Source organism: Raphanus sativus, chromosome 4 (assembly GCF_000801105.2).
Source record: "Raphanus sativus cultivar WK10039 chromosome 4, ASM80110v3, whole genome shotgun sequence".
In the NCBI taxonomy this organism is placed as follows: Eukaryota; Viridiplantae; Streptophyta; class Magnoliopsida; order Brassicales; family Brassicaceae; genus Raphanus; species Raphanus sativus.
In genome coordinates this window covers 32,174,330-32,180,329 of record NC_079514.1, presented here as the reverse complement: position 1 = coordinate 32,180,329, position 6,000 = coordinate 32,174,330, and the positions used below count along the sequence as shown (strand labels likewise).

The window sequence follows — 6,000 nt, the reverse complement described above, 5'->3', positions numbered from 1 at the left end:
GGTTCGGGTTCGGATTGGATATTTTCAGACCGGTTCCGGTTGGATCTTTAGGTCCAGGTTAAAATGCCCAAACCTAGTACAGGATGCGGAGAAAAACCTATGCATCCAAGCAAAACTGAACGTATTATAACATCTTTTTGTGTTGCATGTTAAAAGAGAATAGCGTTTTAATTTGTCAAATCATATTGTTTCTTTTGAGATACCAAATTTGTAATATGTTACGAGCTTGCGTTAGATCATCTCTAACCCCATTCCATTTTTCAATATAAAATAGAGTTTAAAGTAAAAATATTCCAATGAATTATTGGAGATGATTTTAGTGTAACTAAGTTCATGGTTTTCTTTTTTTCGTCAATAACTAAGTTCATGGTTAGATTGATCTAAAGAAGTCAAACTCATAAAAGTCTATATATTTTAATAATTAAGGAAACTACGGGACGGAACCATTGAGTGTATTTCAATCATCGTAAGATCTTATTAACCTTAATACGTATGATCTGTCTTTACGTTTGCATGAAGGGAATACATACAGCTAGACAGAGAGAAGGTTCACTGATCATGTGCGTCTTTTAACCGGGATCCCTTCAGGTTTCTATATATATGGACGAGTATTAACTGATCACTTCAAAAAAATATTGAAAACAATAGATAATGTTGCTCCTAGTCTCTATTATCTTCACTTTTCTTGTTCTTATTATCATCCTTTGTCTCTTCATTTCTAGGCGTCTAAGTGTTCCCCTCTCCTTTACAACTATCCGCAGATTCATCAAAGTCGCAGCTTCCCAAGGTGATGAAGAAGAAAAGAGGGACCAGAAATGGTAGTCTGCTTCTATTAATCATATTTTTATTTGATTTTCTTCTTTTTTTTTTGATAAAACGAATTGTTTCTCTAAGTCTAATCTGAAATTAACTAATCGCAATCTACAACCTAGCAATAGTCATTTGGTTGTGCTGCTTCTGTTTAGAATTTTCAAAACATTCTAGTATACAAGTCGATATTGCTAAATGCTAGAGTTAAGACGGTTTTTCTGCTTTTAAAAATGCTAGAGTTAGACGGTTTTTCTTCTTTTAAAAATCAACACGACCCATTTTACTCTCTGAAGTAAATAGTTTGATGGATAAGTACCGGGTATCGTTGACTGATATATTTGAAGAACTCTCTTCCAAATGTGATGGGTCTGACCCCGAAATCTCCTTTAGCAGTAGGACTTATTCAATATGCGAATGCACATTTGATATGTTAATGTTTTATCAACTTCTAACTCAACCAGCAAGTGAATCATTAGTCCTGATTCCCAAAAAATTTGGAAATTTTTTTACATAGGTATCAGTCCCCAAACTTTGAAAAAAAAATAATTTTTTTACTAAAATTCCTTAAAAAATGTTCTAAACCCCCAAATTCTCAGATCATCAAAGATTAAAAAGTGGATAAGTCCAAGTCGTTTATATATATCACTCGAGATCTCGTCTCATTTTATAATGTGGAAACATGATACATATTTTCTACAACTTACATACGCGAACAATGTTACCGGATTTAAATATGCATTGTGGATTGACAACAATATAGCACATACAAGTCGACTATAAGTTTTCATATATTATATATTATGTGTTGGTTAATATATGGAAGTTTCACTAATATGTAGCGGTACATATGGAAGGAAAGAGAAACAAGAAAGAATCCCAAAGCATGTGGCGGTTATATTGGACGGAAACAGACGTTGGGCAAAGAAACAAGGACGCAGGACAGCAGAAGGTCACGAGGCTGGAGCAAGAAGAGTTGTGGAGCTTGCTAAGGAATTTTTCAGTTTAGGGATAAATACGGTCTCACTCTTTGCTTTCTCCACTGAAAATTGGGGAAGACCCGAGGTGATGATTAATATTTTCGGTAACATATCACGATTTGTTTCTTATAGTTTCATCATTTTGATCTGATTAATTTTATTTTCTTTGATCAGGATGAAGTTAACTACTTGATGTCCATGTTTGAGAAAATCTTAAAGACGGAGGTACCTAACTTCCAAAGGTCCACAACATGTTATTTTGATCCTTTTGCAGGCGTTATATGCTAATGTTCCACTCTTTTTTAGATTTAAAGTCAGGATCTCTTTTATTGGGAACCGCACTGGTCTCCCCTAGTCGCTTCAAGTTTCAATGCGAGAGGCAGAAGAAGCTACAAAGAGCTACGAAGAGAGGCACCTCATTCTGGCAATAAACTATAGTGGAAGATTTGATATCTTACAAGCCTGCAAAATTCTTGCTGAAAAGGCGAAAAACGGACTGATACAAGTGGATGACATCGACGAAAAGATGATCGACAAAGAGTTGATGACAAATTGTAGTGAGTTCCCAAATCCTGACCTATTGATCAGAACGAGTGGAGAGCAAAGGATCAGTAACTTCTTCCTATGGCAATCAGCATACACTGAGCTCTACTTTCCTAATGTTTTATGGCCTGACTTTGGCAAGACTGATTATCTTCAGGCCTTGACTTGGTATCAGCAGAGGGATAGGCGATTTGGACGAAGAGTTTAAAAATTTGAATTTGGTGTCTTACAAATAAATTGTTCTATTACTGAATATGTGTGTTTGTTTCTAGATTTACTAGTTCAGAATGTTATTTGAATTGTTATATTTTCCAATAAAACCGCATGTAGAAACTCTCAGTTTTTCGTTTGTAATCTTTGAAGTTTTTTTTTCTAAATAAAATTGTGTTCACTTTGTAGGTTAATGCATTAAATGAAATATTTACTCTATTTGATAATGCAGCAGCGAAACTAACATCGTTTAATAGATTTTAATCCACGTTTTGAAATTGCAAAAATGTATCTTTTGTAAATATTTTATTTTATAATATTATTTTTTTAATTATGTTATTGTTTATAAATCTTTTTATTATTTTAAAATTGCATGGGGGTAAATAAGCTCAAATAATAAGGTGTGCAATTAGAACGAGCATGCAAGATTGTGTGAAATTATTATTATATGACACTTTCAGTGTGGAAAAAGATCTTTCACTCATTTCTAAAAGATAGTATGGTTTATTATACTAAAAAGTGAATTTTGGTAAATTGACAAATGAGACAATATAAGAAATTTTCAAGAGATCGGAGAATGACTTTATAAGATTTCCTATTTTTTATGGGGAAATTGCCAAAAGAGAACAAAAATATAAGGGTGTTGTCCTTTGGTATAAATCATTTTTTGTCCTATTTTTTTCCTTTTAATTCTTTTTATTTTTGAAAACTAATGAAATAATTACTTTTGTGAATCAAAAAAATATTAAAAATATAAACAATTAATAAAACACCCATATACACATACTGTTTTTTTTCTTTCAAAAAGTTGATAAAAAAATTGAAAATATGTTCTACTAAAGGTAGAATGTGTCTTCTACGGAAAATGATATAGTAAAAAACGATTTCTAAAATAAACATGTTCATCAACTTCTTTTAGAACGCACATTCTACTATTTACTAAATATCTAAATAAGTGGAATGAGTATTCTACTAATCGTAAATCTATCTACTTTTCGTCCAAATGTATCTTCTACTTTTATTAAGTATTTTAAATTTCAGGGAATGTGTTTTCTACAATGTACTCTTACGTCTACTAAAAGTAGAAAACGTGTTCAAGATTTTTGTCAATCTTCTAAACTTTTAGAATGCGCCTTCTACGGATAAGAGTACCTGATTTTTTGCGAAAATTAATGAATGTTTCAGTTAAGGAAATTTTCTAAAAATCTCTTTAAAATATTCTAACTACCTAAAACGTGTTATTTCGAATTTACTTGTCAAAAATAAAATAAAAACGATTCTCCATTGTCTTCTTCATCAATCTATGGTTTCTCCATAGCTTTTCTTTTGATTTTTTTTTCACAAACTCATGTTCTCTATAATGCATATCTATATCACATGTGGTGTTTGGAAATTAGGTGCAACTACTGGATGAGTTTTTTCTGCTGATGTCAAAGGGGTTAGGCTACAATTGTTGGAATTAAATTCTACTTTAGAAATTAGTCAACAAATTTTTTTTTTTGAAGATTGCCTAAAACCATAGCTTTTCAAACTTACATAGAGTACATCTCAACCAAATAATGTCCTAAAATCATTTAAAAAAAAAGAAAGGAACACTAATGAATGTTACATAGGAGCAATGCAAGTTGTTCTGAAATGACCCGTCTGTTGACACCGGCTACAATGAACCGCACACTTCACACGATCACCATCCTCTGGTCTTATTCGTCGTATTCTCCTCCTCCCGGCTGTAAGCTTCGGTGTTCTTATTCTATCTCCACCACCACCATCTTCTCCCTTAAAAACCTTTTCTCTCCACTCAACATTCTCCAAAACCACCTCTATAGCACCACCATAAGTTCTTCTATATCTCTCTGCAGTGAAACAACTCTCCGCGTACTCGTAAACGTCCTCTTAGAAAGACAAGAGAGCTCTGACGGCGTGGCTACACGGCAAACCGTGAACCTCCCACCGCCGACACAAACAAGAGCGGTTCTCTATATCCACAACAACGTTGCCTTCTGCGCTAGCCATGACATCAAACTCGGTTTCGTTCGCTCTGTAAACACGGTGACCACGAGATTTCTCCATCGCCACGAGCATGCGACTCTCAGCAGAAGGAACGAGCAACACATCATCAGACCAACGCGAGCTCGCCTCGCGCCGCTCTTTGAACAGATCCATCAGACGGCGGTGGAAGCACTCCATCGTCTGGATGATAGGAAGACCAGAGACATCTTCGATCCAGCTCTTGAGCGACTCAGTAATCACATTCGCCGTTAGCTGTCCAAACCCCATCCCTTCGAAGTAACACGACGCCCACAGAGGAGGAGAGATATTTTGTGTAACATCCCGAGTTGTGATATGTGAAAAGGTTTAAGAGAATTGATTTGGCTACCTATATCACCAAAGTTGACTTACCTTTTCCGGAATACATCCTGAAAGAACTCCAGAGTTAAGCGTGCTTGAGCTGGAGTAGTGGAAGGATGGGTGACCTATCGGGAAGTGATTCGCGATAGCGTGCGAGTGAGGTCAAAGCACGGGAAAAGGTCGGGTGGTGATTGTAGGGTCAGTAAACAATGATTTCGAGCCTTGGAAAAATTAACGACCGACCGTCGGATGGGATGGAGCCCACGGGCCGAGAGAGCGGGCGTGGGTGGCCCATTAGCCGTGGGCGGGTCGGGGCGTTACAAGTGGTATCAGAGCTGGTTAGCCGTCTCAGTTCTGACCTGAGAGGCGTCTTGAGACCTGTCGTGGGGCGCAACGAGGACGTTGCGTTCTTTGAGAGGGGGTGAATTGTAACATCCCGAGTTGTGATATGTGAAAAGGTTTAAGAGAATTGATTTGGCTACCTATATCACCAAAGTTGACTTACCTTTTCCGGAATACATCCTGAAAGAACTCCAGAGTTAAGCGTGCTTGAGCTGGAGTAGTGGAAGGATGGGTGACCTATCGGGAAGTGATTCGCGATAGCGTGCGAGTGAGGTCAAAGCACGGGAAAAGGTCGGGTGGTGATTGCAGGGTCAGTAAACAATGATTTCGAGCCTTGGAAAAATTAACGACCGACCGTCAGATGGGATGGGGCCCACGGGCCGAGAGAGCGGGCGTGGGTGGCCCATTAGCCGTGGACGGGTCGGGGCGTTATATTTTGTATCCATAAAAAAGCCTCCGGGATATCTGGTGGATGATGTTGATCACCGATGTGAACTCGAGGACGGTGGGAGAATGCGCAGCCTCCAAGAGAAGGCTCACGAGAGTGGAGCTGTGGAACTCTCTATGAAACTGTCCAGCGAGATGATGAACGCAGAGAAAGAGAGGCGGAGGAGAGAGAGAGAGAGGAATGAAATAGTGGTATTAGAGCATAAACAATGGGGTCTGTAGAAGGAGTTTTAGTGTGGGGGGGGGGGGGTGGACCACAAATTGAGAGGACATAAGAGCATGATTAACGGTTTGCTTCTTGTTTTTGTCCTTAGAATATTTT

At 37.5% G+C, this 6,000-nt stretch overlaps 1 pseudogene; it reads left to right on the top strand.

Annotated features, from left to right (window-relative positions):
- Nucleotides 1–651: 651 nt before the first annotated feature.
- LOC108830973 (dehydrodolichyl diphosphate synthase 5-like) lies at nucleotides 652–2,538 on the top strand (annotated as a pseudogene).
- Nucleotides 2,539–6,000: the final 3,462 nt, after the last annotated feature.